The sequence below is a fragment of the Protopterus annectens genome, chromosome 8.part0, assembly GCF_019279795.1.
Source record: "Protopterus annectens isolate FY-2018-M chromosome 8.part0, PAN1.0, whole genome shotgun sequence".
Lineage (NCBI taxonomy): Eukaryota > Metazoa > Chordata > Ceratodontiformes > Protopteridae > Protopterus > Protopterus annectens.
Window position 1 is genome coordinate 1,565,911,334 of NC_056741.1, and position 19,658 is coordinate 1,565,930,991.

Below are 19,658 nucleotides of genomic sequence, written 5' to 3' on the forward strand. Positions count from 1 at the left end.
TAACTTCCCTGTGTCAGTTGGCATGAAAGCTGTGAAGGGTTTGTGCTCAAGCTGTTGATTTTATTCAACTGTGCTCAAGGTGATAATGGTTTAGGTGCGTGGAAGATACCCTTAAGCTCTGGAAGGTGGCCGGCTGTTATAGCCTGTGCAAGCTACAATTCGTGTATCTAATGCTACTGCAGCAGTGATAAATAGTGATTTACATTTACACCTACCTTGAACATCATTAAATGGTTTCTAGACACTAATTAATATCTATGTGATATAGGGTGGAAAAAATACAGAACGAGATTAGCCACTCTGGGGAGTAGATAATGGAAGAACCTTAATTTGATGTAACTTCAGCAGTTCAGGCAATGATGAGCAGTCTGAATCTTCTACAGTCACTTTTCTCCATCTGATCAGTACTTATCTACTAATGATACCAAGTGGTGTGTGCGTGTGTGTGTGTGTGTCTGTGTGTCTGTGTGTGTAGATGTATTTATATATTCATATGGGAGACCTTAAAATATCTTCAAGTAAATTTGTCAACACGCACATCATTGTGAATAAAACTGCAGGATATTGACAGTGCTGCAAGGACTGTTGATACTATCATGCTGGCAGTATAAATAACATATAATAGCAGCAGTGAATTGGAATAGGGAGTTTACCCACTTCCCCACTGTTATACGACCTCAGTGTGGGAATATATAAGTGGGGGAGAGGTTCAGGTTGTTTGTCTCCCTGCAAAAACATGGACTAACCTGTTTTATTTGCTGTTACATTGTGCATGTTATTGTTCAGGAGTGTGTTTTCACTAATTATATAATATAGCACTGTCAATATGCTGCACTTTTGATCTTTTAATGTTGACACTGCATGTCAACAAATTTGCTTTGAGATATTATTAAGAATTCCTTTATATTTATTTTACATTTTTAACCAGGAAAGTCCGACTTAGAATGAAACCAATTTTCAGCAGATCCCAGGGGAGAAATGCTCCAGACATATGTCTTTGAACATGGGAGAAAACTGGAGCACCCAGAGGAAACCCACAAGAACGCAGGGATGACATGCAGACTCCACACAGAAGGCACTCCAGCCGAGAATCAAACCAGAGAACCTTTTGCTGTGAGACGACAACACTACCGGTGCACCACTGCACCACTGCATATACAAATATTTGTACAATATATATGCTTGTTCTGAGCATAAAGGATGGAGTATTTGGAGCTATAAACACTGTGTACACATAGGTGATCAGTAGGCACAACTTCTAATCCATTTTCCCTGCAAGTAAGTCATGCAGTCTGATATTATTACAACTGGGATATATTTCCTTAAAGTTCAGTCTTACACTCAGATGTGTGGGCATAGAAGGGTAAAAACTGTAGCAGTATCACTTATTCTTCAACTCAGATATCTTCTATTAATAACATCGCATTTAAAAACTCTAGAAAAATGCAACTGCTATGTCTGTGGTCATATAACTTAACTTCTTCATACCCTTCTTCTTTCTACATACCTTACTTTGACTCTGTTTTTGATTGTGATTCTTTCAGCATGCCAGCTCTGATTTCCAGTCTGTATGTAGTGTGTATACATATATATATATATATATATATATATATATATATATATATATATATATATATTGTATTTGTCAGTCACTCTGTAAACAACGTCATTTATCTATTGTTTTTATACACTCAAGCCTACTATGCTATTCACTTTGTCTTTGCAAGTTCATGCTTAATAAAATATTTCATGCTACAGTTTCTGTACTGTTCTCGGCACTTTATAGGTTTGGATATGTAACTGAATGAGAACAAACCTGGAACTAACTGAAGTGCATTTAGATATTCCTCACTTGGCTTGTAAGGGATGAATCTGTATTCTTTATTTAGGGAAGAAGAGGAGCATACAGCCTTCAGTGGCAGTTGAGTGAAGGGCAAGTTCATAATCTTTGCATGGTTGGTTAGACAAAGGTCATAAAAAAAAAGAAAGGGCAGAAGAAAGAGTTTTTTATTATAGACAGTATTTTGAAGAAAGCAGCATGGCTGAGGATGTCTGTTTTAAATTTTATGTCAGTACATTTGTAAACGGATCATTGAATAGTACATGAGGACTGATCTTACTGGTACTGCAACAGAGAAGACAGTGATGGTTTTCTTTATCAGATGACTGAGCCACAGCCAAAGTACAGAGTGTTGACAGAGTGGGGCATGATTAGCTACCAGTGCAGTGAAAAACATGCAGAGGAACCATTTTTTAATTATCATCATTATTTTTGTAATGAGGTGACATAATGTATTAGGTAACTGACTGCCAATAACACACACACAGTGTAAAGGATAATCTATACAGAGTAAGTGGGCTGACCAGTGATGTTTCTTCATCACTGTTCTGAGTCACATTATTCATTCATTCATTTATCCATTCATTGTTAATGAAAGTTCATTTGCAGCTTGAAAGCAAGAGCTGCTTATGTTGACCATGGGAGGGCTAGACAGTCATGATTGGCTGTATGAGGATAATAACCCCCCCCCCCCCCAAAAAAAAAAAAAAACGCTGCTAGATGCATACAAGGGCTGCTTGGGACTAATAAAGTGCATGATTAAAAGATGAAAGCACTTAACCAAATCTTAACTCCTAATATTTCTTCTCTGCATCTGTCAGGGTTTTTTTGTTATTAGTTTAAATTTAGACACCATTGGTAGTTGCCTTTTTACTTTTGGCCATACCTCTCAACCTCTTAGAGCAGTAAATCTGGACAAAGCCATATATAATGGAGGGGCAAAGACCCAAAAAATAGGGACAGTTTTTAAATATTGCTCTCACAAACTTAAAAAGTTGATAGAATAACAGGTTTTGCATTAACATAAATTTTCTGAAGGGTTTGGAATTTTAAACTGAAATCTGTTTTATTGCTTTCTGACGTAATTTCTCAGCAATTGGTCAATAATTTGTCAGAAATGTGAGGCAAAAATCTGGACATTCTACAAAAATCTGTACAGTTGAGAGGTATGCTTTTGGCTCCTGTGTGAGAATGACTATATATAAGGGACAGGCAAACTCAAATATCAGTTCATCCAGCTTGTGAGTTTGTTTGGGAAATTTTGTGCTGTAAATAAATATTAAGTGTCTTGGCCAAAACAAAAACAAGCAAGCAAAAAAACTCAAGAGATCTTGGACATCCCATGATACTTTTTACTTTAGTAATTAAATCAGTTCTATACATCAGCTGCAAAATTTCTGCATACAGATTTCATGATCCAGTAATCTAGGCTGCTAAACACTGCAGGTTAAAATTATATTGTTTGTAACAGAAGGCATTTAAACTTGTGCACTCCTAACTGCAAATGAAGAAAAAAAAAGGTAAAATACTGTACCATACTTAGCACTGTTTGTAGTGATGTATACACTGGGGAATAACATCAGTAATTATGTACAACTATCACTTTCCCAGTTTAATGTATAGAGATGTTTGCCCTTTTCCACTGATACCTAGGGCAATAATTCTGAAGATTCAGAACACCTTTGGCTCTACCTTATGGCATTGGCCAAGGGCAATTATCACAAGCTTGCTCAATCTCGATCAGCTTCAGCTGACTGCCTGAATGATTTAGTTTTGATACTTTTTTGGTACTTATTTCATGAGGATGTTCAGCAGATCTAAAGGAGGCAAGAAAACCTGCTACTATAAAACCTTATATTGGCAAGTGGGAGTCATTTTCTTGTTGGTGCCTAGCCAATAAGCAGGGACCCATCAGGGATTTTGTACCACCAGTGCACAAATATTTGTGCGAGTTAGTATTCTCTTGCCTCTCTTATTCATCTATAAAGGTTCATCTTGTGACCATATCAGCACATCTGCCCATAGAGCAGTTTCTGAAGGGAGTTTTACACTTTGGTCCTCTGCATAAACATGTTGCTCCTTCCAGAGATCTTAACATTGTGCTACGTCACCTTTTGAACCAGCTCACAAGACTGATTTAAGGTTCCTGACCTGGAAAACCCTACTCATTATTGCTCTGACATCTGCAAAACTAGTATCTGAGTTGCAAACTTTCACGGTGGATGATCCCTACCTCATATTTCACAGAGATGAGGTCACATTAAGAACAACCCCTTTCCTCTTTTATGTACAAAGTGGTTTCAGAGTTTTCTTTCAATCAAGCTACAATCTCCAGTTTTTCTACCCAGAACCTAAAAACCAGGGAGAAAGGATTTTGCATACTGTAGACATACTTAAACTGCTCAGGTGCTGTCTTAACAGAATTAAGCCTATAGAAAAGCTAATCATCTTTTTATACTGTACCTGGGGGTAAAAAAGGGACACCCTGTGTCTAAGCAGACAATTTCCAGGTGACTGTCCTTACCTATTGCTTTTTGTTATTCCCACCATGGCATATCCATTCCAGGCAGTATCAAGGCACATTCTACTAGAGCTTTGTCTTCAGTGATGGCATACTGGAAAGAGATGGACTCTAGAAGTATTCTACAGGCAGATAAATGGTCCTCTGTACATATTTTTACACAGCATTGCAAACTGGATTCCTTTCTTATGTGCAGGTCAAGCTTTGCTATGACCATTCTTCAGTGACTCCTGGATCGACATCCTTCCTCCTCCTTCGAGGTTGGATAGCTTTTTGTAATCTTCCTGTATAACCTAAACGCTACTGTAGCAGTAAGAATGACAAACATAGTACAGATGTGTAATTTGCACTTACCCATAACAGTAGATGGTCAAATTCCTCATTACTGTAGTAGCTGCACCTACCCTCAATCCCCGTACTATAATTGTAATTGGGATATGAAGCAGGTTTTTTGCATTTCAACTTTATATTTGTTTTATTGTTATTATTGTCTCTGTCTCTGTATAGGCACAAAAGTCCTGAAGAACCCTATTCTGACTGCTGAATGTTAAGTTGTCTATCTCGCCTTCATTCTTGCTGGATGGGTTCGGAGCCGATCCTCGGCTCCGACTTGGCCACTCTAAAAGCTCGAGAGCTAGTTCCACCGGCTCGTGGCTCCCCTATATCCCACAATGCTAGGCGGTAACTCCTCAGATCTCGTTTGCCGCTACAGCGATCGAGGTGCGTTCCTACCGGCTCAGGTTAGTTTTTGAAAAGAAACTAGTTTTTTCTTAGCTTTTTTCCCCTCTTTAAGTTAGTTTTTCTAAATAGTTTTATACTGTGAGTAGTCCCATCCCATTCCCAGTAATTTTTTTCCCTTTTTCCTAAAACTCACCAAAACAATTTTTTCCCTTGGGCCTTAGGCCCAGTCCCTCCCATCCTAGTAGTGAGTGACTGTGTTTATAGGGATTTATTTGTCTAACTTAATTTAATTTAGTTTAAATTAATTTCTAAGTGTAATCGGTGTGTGTGTGTGTGTTTGTGTGGTTACACTTCTTTTCTTAGACATGTCTAAGGACTCAAAGGTCTCAGGCTTTAAGAAGTGTGACTCGTGCTGTCAGAAGATGTCTCTGACAGACGGTCACACTTCTTGTGTGTACTGCCTGGGACCTTTGCACCTGCAGGACTCATGTGCTGTTTGCCATGGCTTCAGCCCTAGAGTCCTGCAGGAGCGCAAAAATAAGCTCATTCTGAGGGGCTTATTGAAGCCTGAGGGTCCCCCGACTCAGTCTTCGGGGAAACCCTCGAAGCCTACCAGACTGTCGGCTCCGGTCTCTGAGTCGTCTTCTGGGGCTTCGAAGGCTGTTCGAACATCGTCTCCGGCCTGAGCCGATGATTCTCGAACTCTTGTACCTGCTATTTCCTCGGCTCCGGCCAGAGCCAAGGCAGACATTGGTGAGTTGGCTCCGATCAGGTTGTCGGAACCGACCTCCAGAAAAAGGTCCCGGTCACCATCTATCGGCTCCGTTCATTTGGCTCCAGCATCTCCATTGCTGTCTGAACGGAGCCATAGATCTCACTCCTCTAGGTCGTCGAGACTTTCTGATCATGACCTTCAGAGAGTAGTGAGTCGACTTCTTAAGTCCGAGGCACTGGCCCAGATGCTTCAAAGCCCGACTCAACAGTCGATGGCTAATCCCATCATTCAGAATATTCCTCCTCCGACTCCTGTGAGTTTGGAGCCGGGGCGGCTCGGACCCGAGACTGTGGCTGCATTGGAACCGATACCTTTGTCTTCGGTACCGTCGTCTGCTCTGATTTCTTCCTTGGAGGAATCTCGGTGTCAGATTTCTCTCGTCGGCTCCGAGGGGGCGAGTGGCATCGGACCCTTGTCCGACCCCGCTCTCCCTCTCGGTGCTTCGGTGCTGGTGAGTTCGGCTCCGACATCGGCCTCGGAGCCATCACTGTCGGTGTCGAGGGAGGTTTTCAGCTTTTCGGAGTGGAGACCTCCGGCCCTGCCTGACAGGGGTGCCTTCGAGGTCATGAGGAGCGTGTTAGAACCTGGTTCAACCCCACAGTCGGCTCCATCTGCCCCCCCCCTCCATGGTGCCTCCAGTGATTTCTGCTCACTCTCTCATCCCGGATCACAGAGAGCCAGCTCCTCAAGTATCCCCAGTGGGGATCTCCTCCTCTTCTGAGGCCTCTCCTGACCCGGTAGGAGAGCCTCCTAGGAAGAGGCAGTGCAAGAGGAAGCACATCGACTCCCCTGAGTCTGTCACCTCATACACAGATTTAGAGGATTCTGAAGGCTCCCCTTATTCCCCCTCTGAAGATGTCTCTTTTGCAGACATCCTTGAGATCTTAAAACAGAGGGGGAATTGGCCAGCCCTCAACCCTTCAGAGGATGAATCTGTGTATCTTGAGGCGTTTGGCTCTCGCCCTTCCACCTCCTGGGTGTCCCCTCCTTTTGACCCCCTTATGCAGGTGGTGGCAAAGAAGGCCTGGACGGCTCCTGACTCTGTGGATCCCACCCCCAGGAGACCTTCAAAGTTTATCACCGCCCCCAAGGACAAGGAGTTTTTGACCAAAGGCGTCTCTGTGGATGCTATGGTGGTGGCTGCAGCCACCAAGAAGGAGCTAGCAGATTCTTCAGTGCCTGTCCATCCTCCTAACAAGGAGTCTAGGACTATGGACAGGTATGGGAAGCGGATGTTCTCGTCAGTGACTTTTTCTATGCGCTCGCTGAACTACCTGTGTCATTTCACTCGTCTCCAGAGAGATTTGATCAAGGAAGCGAGTGAAATGTTAAAGGACCCAACAGCTGCGGGTTTTCAGGACAGGATGAACTTTCAGCTGGCTACCCTCAATTCAATAGTTAACTCCTCCATGCGCCTCCTTTCGTACGAGGCTGATGGAGCGAGTAGAGCGGCAGGTACAGGTGTGGCCTTATGTCGGCACGCCTGGATGCGGCTATGCAATTTTGCGGACCCTTTCAAGGCATCCTTCACTAACTCCCCGATGTTCTTCATCCCACATTGCTGCAGTCCTAACACTTGGGTAGTCCGCTGTCCCAGTCGGCCCGAATACCAAAGTATAAGGCTGACGTCGGTCAAGGCGCATTAGTCTGACGTCAGGACGTCAGGGTACAAATGCGCATGTCCGACGTCATATCCTCAGTCTTTTTTGCTGCATGGTCCGATGCAGAAGCAGTATTGCGAGTGCAGGTTGGTGTTCTGAAATTTTCTGAAGTCGGAGTTTCAGACCGAATCAAAGTTGGCTAAGTACCCCGTTGGGGAATATTTTGGTTTTTTCTTGCCTCAGTATTTAACCGGATGTCAGAAAAAGTGAATAACTGTATTTCTTGTGGGAAACAGATACCTCATAGGGATTACCATACCTTGTGTATACCTTACTTAGGGCCTGAGCACGACGTTGTTGGGTGTCGCTCTTGTGCTAGATTTAACAAACGCACTATAAAGAGAAGATTAGATTGTGCCAGGTTAGTTTTTGGGAAGCGTTGTAATTATAACATGCCGTCGGATGCTCCGACGCCCGCTTCGTCTAAAAAGCGCAAGGACAAAGCAGCAAAGCCTAGGTTGGAAGAACCGTCTGTCCCGGACGTTGGTTCTTTAGAGGGCTCGGTGGAGCCGGAGGTTCTGCCAGAAGTTCCTTTGGACTCTCAGGGAGAGACTTTACTGTTACAAGATGTGTCCTCTCAGGAGGTAGGCCAGGCTGGAGGGGCCTAGGATTTTATTCTCGCCTGTTCCTAGTACCAAAAAAGGGGAACACGTGGAGACCAATTTTGGATTTAACTATCCTCAACACTTATCTGGACATTCCCAAGTTCAAAATGTTGACGTTACAACAGCTTTTACCGCTGCTGGGCAAAGATCACTGGATGGTAACTTTAGATCTCAAGGAGGCTTACCTTCATGTGCCTATCAGACTCAGTTGCAGGAAGTATCTGCGTTTTCGAGCTGGGAATTCTCATTATCAGTTCTCTGCATTGCCCTTTGGCTTATCTACTGCGCCCAGAGTATTTACAAAAGTTCTGGCTCCAGTCATAGCTTTCTTCCGGCTAAGGGGAATACAAATCTATCCTTACTTGGACGACTGCCTGATTCTGGCTCAAGAAAAGGACGAGCTTCTTCAGCATTTGGAATATGTGATAGCAGTGCTAAGATGCCTGGGGTATTCTGTGAACGAAATAAAGTCCAGTCTAGTACCCTCTCAAGACATGTGCTTTCTGGGTGTGAGACTGAATACAGCAACCCAGATGGCCTTTTTAACCCCGGACAAACAAAAGAATCTTTCCCTTTACTTCCATCAACTATCTCTTCAGTCCGGGCTGACTGCAAGGACAGTCCTTCAAGCCTTAGGGTTCATGGCATCTTGTATTCTGGTGCTTCCCAATGCCAAACTGCATATGAGGAAGCTGCAATGGTATCTCAAAATGTATGGACACAGCACTGCCAGGATTTGGACACTGTCATTCAAATAATACCTTGCATTCAAAAGGAATTTTTGTGGTGGGCTCAGGAATGTCACCTAAACAAGGGACTCTCTGTGACCCGGCCAGAGGCGAGTCAGATTCTAACGACAGATGCCTCAGACATAGCTTGGGAGCTCATCTGAATGGAAAGTGGATACAAGACAAGTGGCCTGCCAGACTACAGCATCTACATATCAACATGAAGGAGATGTTAGCAGTCCAGTTTGCATTAATGGCTTTCAAGGAGTTACTTCTTCCAGGGCAGGTGTTGATTCTAACAGACAACACAACTGTCATGTGGTACATCAACAAGCAAGGGGGAACACATTCTTATCCTCTATGCAGGCAAGCAATGATTTTGTGGGAGACTGCGCTCAGCTTGCAACTAAATCTTCAGGCAAGGTTTCTGCCAGGAGCACAGAACTCCTTAGCAGATGTGTTAAGCAGGCAAATCATGGATCCCCACGAGTGGAAACTGGATCTTCATGTATTTCGGAAATTGACAGTGTCATGGGGAACTCCAGACATAGATCTGTTCGCTTCTCCACTAAACCACCAGCTGCCAAAGTTTTGCACGAAAAGGTTTCATCACACAGCTTGGAAAGTGGATGCTCTTTCTTTCAGTTGGAAAAATCTTCATGTGTATGCCTTTCCACCTCTGCCTCTCCTCCCAAAGGTACTCCTAAAGGTCAGACAAGACAAGCCAAGGATGATTTTAATAGCTCCAGATTGGCCTCGGCAGCACTGGTACCCATTACTGAGGAATCTGGTAAGGAAGCCTCCATGGCCTTTACCTTTGATTCCACACCTTTTGTCTCAGAGGGACGGTCATCTACTCAATGTCAAGCTTCACTCTCTTCATCTAACAGCCTGGCATATTCTGTTTTGAACCACAGCAGGTCTCAACTTCCTCAACAAGTTTTGAATGTGATTATGGAAGCCAGAAGACCTAGTACACGTAAAGTGTATGCAGAAAAATGGAAGAGATTTTTATTTTGGAGTGCAGCAAAGGATTTGGATGTTTCTGAGCCTAATTTAAGTGTGGCTCTTCAATATCTTACTGAGTTATTGGACAAAGGTTTGTCTTTCTCTTCCATTAAGATTCATGCTGCAGCAATTTCAGCTCACTATGATTGTGACCCACCATTGTTTTCTCATCCTTTGTTCAAGCAATTTCTTAGAGGGGCAAAGAATATAAGACCCCACGTAGAGCTCCTACTCCTGCTTGGGACCTCAATTTTGTGTTGGAGAAACTTACTCTACAACCTTTTGAGCCTCGGCTACTGCTGAATTGAAATACTTGTCATGGAAGACTGCTTTTTGTTGGCCATTACTTCTGCAAGAAGGGTTTCTGAATTGCAGGCCCTTATGGCGGTTGAGCCTTTTTGATTTTCCATAAGGATAGGGTATCATTACGTACTAATCCTTCCTTTATGCCTAGGGTGGTTTCTTGTGTGCCTTTAAACCAAACTATTCATTTGCCTACTTTTTATGCAGATCCCCAAAATAGTGGGGAAAAGATTTTGCACACTTTGGATGTACACTGGCAGTTGCGTTATTATTTAAGCAGGACTAGGATTTTAGGCAGTCTCAGCAGTTGTTTGTTTCTTTTGCTTTGAGTTCTCAGGGCAAGCCTGTGTCAAAACAAACTATATCTAAGTGGATTGGGTTTTGCATTGCATTCTGTTATTCCCATCATGGCAAGGAGATTCCAGCTGGGATTAGGCCTCATTCCACTAGGGCTACTGCCACTTCAACAGCATTTCTAAGGGGGGTGGCAACTAAGGATATTTTGGAGGCAGCTACTTGGAGTTCAGTGCATACTTTCTCTAAGCATTACCACCTTCCTCTCTATTCTAAATCTAGGGCTGGTTTTGCCACGGCTATTTTGCAGGGCATGTTGGCAGCTCCTGCTTCTCTATGATTTGCCAGCCTCCCTTACCTCTGCTTTGGGATTCTACCCAAGTGTTAGGACTGCAGCAATGTGGGATGAAGAACATAGTACAGTTTTGTACCTACCATAAATGTAGATGTTCGAGGATCCACATTGCTGCAGTCCAATTTACCCTCCCTCCTTCCCCTCTGTGTTTAGGGGTGGTTGTGTGGGTGGGGTTGTACTTTTGTAAATTTGTATATATTGTACATATATTTGTTACAGGGGTGTTTGGTGTTTTTTGGTTTTGGCCTTATCTTTTTAGGGTCTTCTGACATCTGGGGCAAGAAAAGACTGAGGATATGACGTTGGTCATGCGCATTTGTACCCTGACGTCCTGACGTCAGACTAATGCGCCTTGACCGACGTCAGCCTTATACTTTGGTATTCGGGCCGACTGGGACAGCGGACTACCCAAGTGTTAGGACTGCAGCAATGTGGATCCTCGAACATCTACATTTATGGTAGGTACAAAACTGTACTTTTCATGGATCATCCCTCTTTGGTCCTCAAGTGAAGGAAACCCTGACTAGGTGCGAGACGGAAGGCAAGACTCTTTCTGCCGTTGGAGTCCATTTTTCTACCCCTTCTAGGCCTTACCCCAAAGGCCAGAAGGGGGGAAAGATGTGGTTCCGCAAACAATCTCAAGGAGCATTGCCTGATGCACAGAGTCAGTTCCCCTCTAGAGGCAGGGGGGGAAAATAATGGTAGACGCCGCCCTAGAGGCAGAAGGGGCCTGCAGAATCAGGGCAGTCGAGAAACCTTTTCCGACAAGCCCTTTCAGCATCCCTGAGGTGTTGCCCGACTGTCCACCTTCGGAGGCAGTCGGGGGAAGATTATCTCTGTACCCAGAAGCCTGGCAATCCCTAACTCAAGACAAGTGGGTACAGACTATCATTTCCGAAGGCTATACAATCCCGTTCTTTCGCTTTCCAAACCAAGCAAAAAAATCCCTTCCAGACGTTCCACCCAGTCAAAGGGGGCAAGCAGCTTTAGAAATATCAAAGCTGCTTGCAAAAAGAGCCATTCAGCCAGTTCCAGCAGACCAACAAGGATCCGGAATCTACTCCAAATTCTTTTTGGTTCCAAAGAAAACAGGGGACTGGAGACCCATTTTGGATCTCAGCAACTTGAACAAGTCTGTCAAGAAAACAAAATTTTGGATGGTCATGCTGCAATCCATTCTACCCCTTTTGGGGCGGGACAACTGGATGTGCTCTATAGATCTCCAGGATGCGTACTGCCACATCAAAATGAGCAGACGCTCCAGGAGTTTTCTCCGCTTCAGGCTGGGAACCAGTCATTTTCAATTCAGGGCACTGCCTTTTGGTCTCACTACAGCCCCCCGAGTGTTTACCAAATGTATGGCAGTGGTCGCCTCTCATCTGAGACATCAAGGATTCCAGGTGTTTCCATATCTAGACAACTGGCTCCTTACAGCCCCCACCAGGCATCTTCTGCTTCTCGCCAGAGACTATACCTTTCACACATGTCAGACATTAGGCATTTCAATAAATTACGAAAAGTCTGTTTTGTCGCCTTGTTGTGTTATTACCTTCATAGGCGCAAATCTAGACACAGTCAGCATGTCAGCCAGACTCACAGAGCAGAGACTAGCGGACATACACAGACAAGTCTCTCTTGTCTTGCAAAGCAGCAAAATCAGAGTCAAACTAGTCCTGAAGGTCTTAGGGTTAATGGCGGCTGCTATCCCTCTTCTTCCTTTAGCCAGGTTCCATATGAGAATTTTACAATGGATGCTCTTCACTCAATGGTCATACCAACAACTTCCAATGTCCCATGCCATTGCGATAACACAATCGTGCAGGAATCATCTTTCTTGGTGGATCACATCCCCCCAGCTCTTCTTAGGAAGACCTTTTGTTCCTCCCCCTCCGGTTGCTACACTGACAACGGACGCCTCCCTGATCGGGTGGGGGGGGGGCATTACCAGGGCAGGACGGTCCAGGGCATATGACAACCTTTCGAACGCCACTTGCACATAAATGTCCTAGAGATGAGAGCAGTGCTTCTAGCGTTGCAAGCCCTACAAGACTCTCTTCCCAAAGGGACTATAGCAATTCAGACGGACAATATGTCTGTAGTGTGGTACATCAACAAACAGGGTGGAACCAGATCCTACCCCCTATGTCGAGAGGCACTCAGACTATGGCAATGGGCGATTTCTTCTCAGCGGTTTCTGTTAGCAACGCACATTCCCGGGAAGTCCAATGTAATTGCGGACAAATTGAGCAGAGCTATTCTCATGCCTCACGAGTGGTCTCTGAAAAATTCAGTGTTGGACAAAATCTTTCAAAAGTGGGGCCGGCCTTGCTGCGACCTTTTCGCTACTTCCCAAAACAGCAAGTGCGACGATTATTTCACCCTCTTTCCCCAACCAGGCCATCCCAGCAGAGACGCTCTAGTCCACGTTTGGCCCCGGGGACTTTTGTATGCCTTCCCTCCCTTTCCGCTGATATCTCAACTAATACAGAAAGCCATAGCTCAGAAAGCTTCCATGATCCTCATTGCCCCTTACTGGCCTCGACAGATTTGGTTCCCATTTCTTCACCGTTATCTGCTGGAGCAATCCTGGCATCTGGACCCAGTTCCAGACCTCTTGACCCACCAGTCGGGTCAGTTGCACCGCTCCATCCCTTCTCTGAACCTCACGGCATGGTTTCTCCAATTCCAACTCTAGCCAGGCTTCCCCTAATATCTCACTCAGTCCGAGATATTTTAATAGCCTCTCATAAATCTTCCACTAGGAAGATTTATCATAGTAAATGGAAACGTTTTTCCTATTGGGCGCATTCAAAGGATATAGATCCTTTCACTGCTTCCATTCATTCAGTTCTAGATTTTCTAGCCGAACTTTTCCACTCAGGTTCGTCTCGTTCTACCATCAAGGTTCAATTGGCAGCTATATCCAACTTTCATGTTGGAATCTCAGAGTCCTCCATTATGTCTCACAAACTCTGCAAGGCCTTTTTAAAGGGAGTTTTTCTCCTCAAACCTCCTATCAGGGATCCTCCTCCTCTATGGGATCTCAACTTAGTTCTGACATCCTTGATTCTTCCCCCCTTTGAACCTGCGGCTTCATGCTCAATGAAATTGCTATCTTGGAAGACTCTCTTTTTGGTAGCTATTACTTCAGCCAGAAGAGTCTCTGAAATTCATGCTCTGTGTAGTCGATCCCCTTATCTTTTGTTTCATAAGGATAGGGTGTCCTTACGTACCAACCCATCCTTTTTGCCTAAGGTAGTTTCTCCGGCAAATTTGAATCAAGCCATTGATCTTCCTGTGTTTTTTCCTAACTATTCCAACAGAACAGAACAAAAATTGCATTGGTTAGAAGTTCATCGCCAACTTAGGTACTATTTGGACAGGACCAAAAAATGTAGGAAGTCTGATCAACTGTTTGTTTCCTATGCAGAAGGCAGAATGGGCCTTCCAGTTTCTAAAGTATCTCTTTCTAGATGGCTTACTTCATTGATTACATTTGTGTATGAGATCAGACATCAACAATTGCCAACCAAACCCAGGGCTCATTCAACTAGAGCTTTAGCTACATCTATAGCTTTCCAAGACAGACTGCCTATTGATTCCATTTGTGCAGCAGCTACTTGGGCTTCTCCCCATACCTTCATTTCTCATTATAAGTTGGACTTAGCCTCTAGAGGCCGAGCCAACTTTGGTTCTACTGTACTCAAGAGTCTGTTCCGATAGGCCACTCGGGACAAGGTGCTAGGGACGCGGTCCCATCCAGCAAGAATGAAGGCGAGATAGACAACTTAACATTTAGAAGTTATATACCTACCATAACGTTCCATGTTAGTTGTCTTCTTCTCGCCTTCTTTCTTGCGTCTCACCCTCCTTCCCCCTAGCCTGGACAGACCTAGAGGAGTTTGTTTGTGACCTTTATTTTTCTACCACCTCTATTTATATGTGTATATATATATATATATATATATATATATATATATATATATATATCTTCAGTCAGGTTTAGGACACCCTTTAGGCATCCTATAGAGGTGGGTTATCCATTTTCTTCCATTTGATGGAACTTTTTCCTAGCTGGGCTTAGCTTACAAACGAGATCTGAGGAGTTACCGCCTAGCATTGTGGGATATAGGGGAGCCTTGAGCCGGTGGAACTAGCTCTCGAGCTTTTAGAGTGGCCGAGTCAGAGCCGAGGATCGGCTCCGAACCCATCCAACAAGAAAGAAGGCGAGAAGAAGACAACTAACATGGAACGTTATGGTAGGTACATAACTTCTAATTTCCCTCCATGGGGCTGACAATCAGCAGAGTGAAGGAGGGGGAGGAGCCAGAGCTTTGTGAAGCTGGCCGGTTGTTATACACCTTTTTTTAATCTTAATGATATGCTATTTGCAACTAACGTGTGTGGCAGAGGTTGAGATTATGGCAGATGCCAGTGAGTACTTAAGCCAATATTTAGTGGACACTGTACTAAAATGCACAAGATTTTATTTGGAAGATGCTGTTTAAAAATAGATTCTTCCTTGGCAAAGAAGAGCGGACAGCTCAGATTTCATTAGAGTTGTATCATATTGTATGTGTGAGGTAATCCCTGGGAAAGACTAGGTAACAGGTTTATACTTGGGGCAATACATGTTGAATGGTTACACAATGATTCAAAGAAATGTGTTTATGTTTGGGTGACTCTTCTCTGCAGTCCACAGTTAAACTCTACAAAGTATATAAGATCTACAAAGCAGTGATGCATATTGGAGTATTTGTAAACCGTGTACCTTTACAGCAATACAAACTGTAACATTCCAAGCAAAACATGCAAATACAAAAAAAAAAGCTTGATTACTGAAACTAAGTAAATAAATCAAAATTAATGCTGGATTAGTAGCAAAGCATGTATAGTTATAGGGAGTTAAAAGTCAAGCACCTTTAAATGTATTTGCTGCTTGAATTACAAACTGAAATAAAGCACCAATGCATATTATACACTTGAAATGGGAAAGTTTAAAGGATTGTATGTACTGTCTTACAGAATTATCCTGTTATTTGTACCACATTCCATAGTTTACAACATAGAAACACACATTGTATGGAATATATTGTTAACATATCTGCAGCTGTAAGGCAAGATCTTGAATTTGCACTCCAGGATCTAATGTTTATTCATGTCAATGATTCTCCAGATTCCCATTTTATTCTGTCACATTTTATTGTATATCAGTATCATGGAAAATGGAAACTCTTAGTTTGCTTTGTGACTGATGCAGCTGTATATCTAAATACTGAAATTTAATGTTATTCATGTTAATACAGTCTTCAACTTACTCTTGTCCCACAGGTATGTTTGTTTTGGAGGAAGCTCAACTCATCGTCCCACTGATGGAGTCCATGGGAAGGTATGCCCCTCTGGGTACTACTGTCCTCGTGGAACAGGAACTGAGTTGCCTTGTGAGCCCAGTACATATGGTCCAATGCCTGGTTCCAGTGTCTGCTTGCCATGCCCTGCTGGTTCTTCTTGCAACCAGTCAAGCATGGTTGTGCCTAACAGCTGTCCCAAAGGTATTAATAACAGTATATGTATTTCACTTAAAATTGATTCCACATGTATATTTTATGTTTTAACATTACTAAACCATTTCATTCATATTGTAAACAGTATAAGCTGAATGTTGTTTTCTGGAGATGTTTATCCCTTGAAGTGTGTTTTATTGCCATTTATGAATGTTTAACTAAGTTTCTGTACTAAGGCCATTTTACTACAGTTCCTTTTACTAACTTGTGCTTCCAGAGCCATGAGTTAATCTCACCCATTGTTTCAGTTGAATAAAAGCTTCATTTGGAAATCTTGATAGGAAAATTTGCTGATATTGCATTTTTTTCTTTTGTGTTAGAATTAGCTGAGGTGATTCAACAGGATTACAGCATTATAATTTTTTTTTTCATTTAAATTGCACTTTTGGGACCTATTTTGTATGTTAAATATTTCTGACAACATTTTTTTCATAAGTTTATGCTTTATTTCTTGTCCAAAACTGCTTTTGCTGCTTCTAATCATTTTTACTTATTTTTTTTTAATTGGGTAATTTTCTATATTGGGGTAATTTATAGTTTGAACTGTGTTTCTATAACTATTGCCATTTTATTCAGTACTGTATTCAGAATAGTAGCCTGGGGAAATAGACTTCAGATTGCTATTTAAAGGGAGAATAGTAGGATCTGGTCATTTTTTTCCTTGGGCGGACCACAAAGCAATTATTGGTATTGTTCTGGATAGATTTTTGTCTCCTAATTTATTGGACTCAGAAATGGTATCAACCCCCCCCCCCCCTAACCAGCTACCACTTTTGTACCTAAAAACTGTAGAAGTAAATCAAGAAATATGCCTCACCTTACAGCTTGTGACTCCACAATAGCTTTGGGCATGCTATCAGACTACTTATCCTCTTTTGCCTTCAGGTCCGTAGGTGTGATGGAAGTACCATAACTGTGCTTGACATACATATCACACGTCTGGTAGGGCTGTGCTATTGCCTAGTTCACGTATGGGAGAACCAAAGTCTTTAGTTGTATAGGACATCAGGGATACAAAAATCTGTTGCCATTGTTGATATGTCTTCCCCAGGGATTCTCCCACTAGTGTAGTGTATTCCAAAAGGAGACAGAAGATCTACCACATTGCCAGGCAACAGTCTCTGTTTTCATCTGAGCTGTTGACTGTAGCTAGATCCATTATTCAGGCCACTGAGTGTAAACCCAGGTTATGAGTAATGCCAGCAATCTCATTCCCCTTCAAGCAGCAAATAATCCTGATTTTGAAGGAGATCAGAATCTGAGGTTTCAGAAAGTGTAAGAGTCTGACCAGTCGGTTTTCTCTGAAGACGAACAGTTTCAGAAATCCAAACAGATGTTTTCCTTTTCGCAATGCTGGTGAGATTTAGGGGGTGTATTCAGTTGGGAGCAATCTTTGGCTACCCCTGAGAACAGCAGGGTATATCATATTTTGAAAGATGATGCCTCAGATGTGGCGACCTTCCCTCTGTTGATCCTAGCATAGGAGTATGTTTTTAAGAAAGTGTATAATTCAGCTCTGCTGAATGAGTCTCTGCCTAAAGAAATTCAGGATGTGCTCGGCCATGCCTATCCTCCAAGCCCCCTTGTCTGCAAACCCTGCTTCTGTGTCCCCAGTCACCTTTGTCAATAAAAAGACAATGTCTTGCTCAAACCTAGTCCCACAAGATAAACTAGACAACTGGCTAGAATCTTAGAAAAAAAGCTGGTGCAGTCCAGCATGGTTTCTTTTACCAGTGTTGTATGTGAATGAGTGCCTTGCTGTTTCTAGAAATGCAGCAATGTTGGAGGTGGTAAGGAGGTATACCAAAACTTTTCTGATGAGTTAAAAAATGAGATTATGAATGTTCTCCTTGATTCCAAATGAGAGTTTGGTACAGCAGCTGCTAGATCTTAAAACACTGGGATGATAGAGATAAACTGATGCAAGGGGTGTCTAAAATGTTCCATATTCCCAAGTGTTGCCCAATAAGTATGATAGTTTTTAGTGGCCCAACAAACAGAAGTCACAGGCGAACAAAAACTCAAAAACTGTGGCACCAAAATGAAATACCAGGACAAGAATTCCAGCAAACCTAAAAAGAGTGGTTCCCTTCCCAAAAAGGATAATTCCCTTTCCAACCTATGACTATGCAGAGGCTTAGCATCAGTCATTCCCAGGTTCCCCTCTGGGTGCCCCATCTCAAAAGTTAGCTCTCAAAAAGGTGGTGTTGCCATCAGTAGTTTCCAACAAATGGTTGTTCGGCATCATGGACAGAGGTTATAGGTGGCAGTGGAAGGAACATCCGCCACTGTTTGGGAGGAGTTCCCCCTCACCTAATGCACTAAACTTCATTATTCCTTCCTGTATTCCAGCATATGCTAGACTCAGGGCTCATAGAGCTTTTCCCTCCTTGGGGAGAATGAAAGGTTTCTACTGCAGAATTGTCATGGTCCCCAAAAAACAGCTGTTGTGAGGTCTGGTATTGGTTCTCTTCTTTCTTAATACTTTTGTCAAGGTCCCTACGTTCAAGATGCTCACTCTGCAGACAGTGCTTTCTCTTCTGCCGGACCACTGTTTCTTGGTAACCCTGGACTTGAAGGCTGCATATCTTCATATCCCCATTGCTCGTAGCCTCAAGAGATATCTGAGTTTTATTGTATTTGGTTCATGCTATCAGTTCTCTGCATTGCCCTTTGGAGTATTCACTGCACCTCAAGTGTCCACCAGATACCTTGCTCCAGTTGCAGCTCACTGCTGTACTCTTGCCATTCATATTTTCCTTCCTTAGATGACTTGCTTATGCAGAGTCTGTAGCCAGGTGTTTGAATTTTATTTATTTATTTACATTTGTTTACTGGGAAATTCCAACTGGACACAGGTCCTTTTTCAGTGGAGGCCTGGGGAGAAAAGCTCCACAGAACAATAAATGAGCAGCAGAGTACATGAAGAACCACAGAATGAACCAGTGAGTCACTAGAAAAAGTCTCAACCTTACTCTCGCAGCTAGGATTCAAGTTGAAACTTTGGAACTCATGCCTAACACCCTTGTAAAGGCTTGTCTTCCTGGCGTGCTTAATTGACACTGACAAAAGAATGGTCTTTCTTCCCAAAGTCAAAGTTAGGTCCTACCAGATAACTTTTCAGGAATTCTCTAGGAGGCACATTACCTCAGCAAGAGAATTCCTAAAAATTCATGGACTAATGACATTCAGGATTCTTGTACCATGGGCCCATTTCCACATGAGGAAAATTCAATGTTATGTATGAAGCTATGGGACCCAGGACTTACATTTTGTGAAATCCCAGTTACTGGTGCTGGATTTCATCAGACAAGAGTTACAGT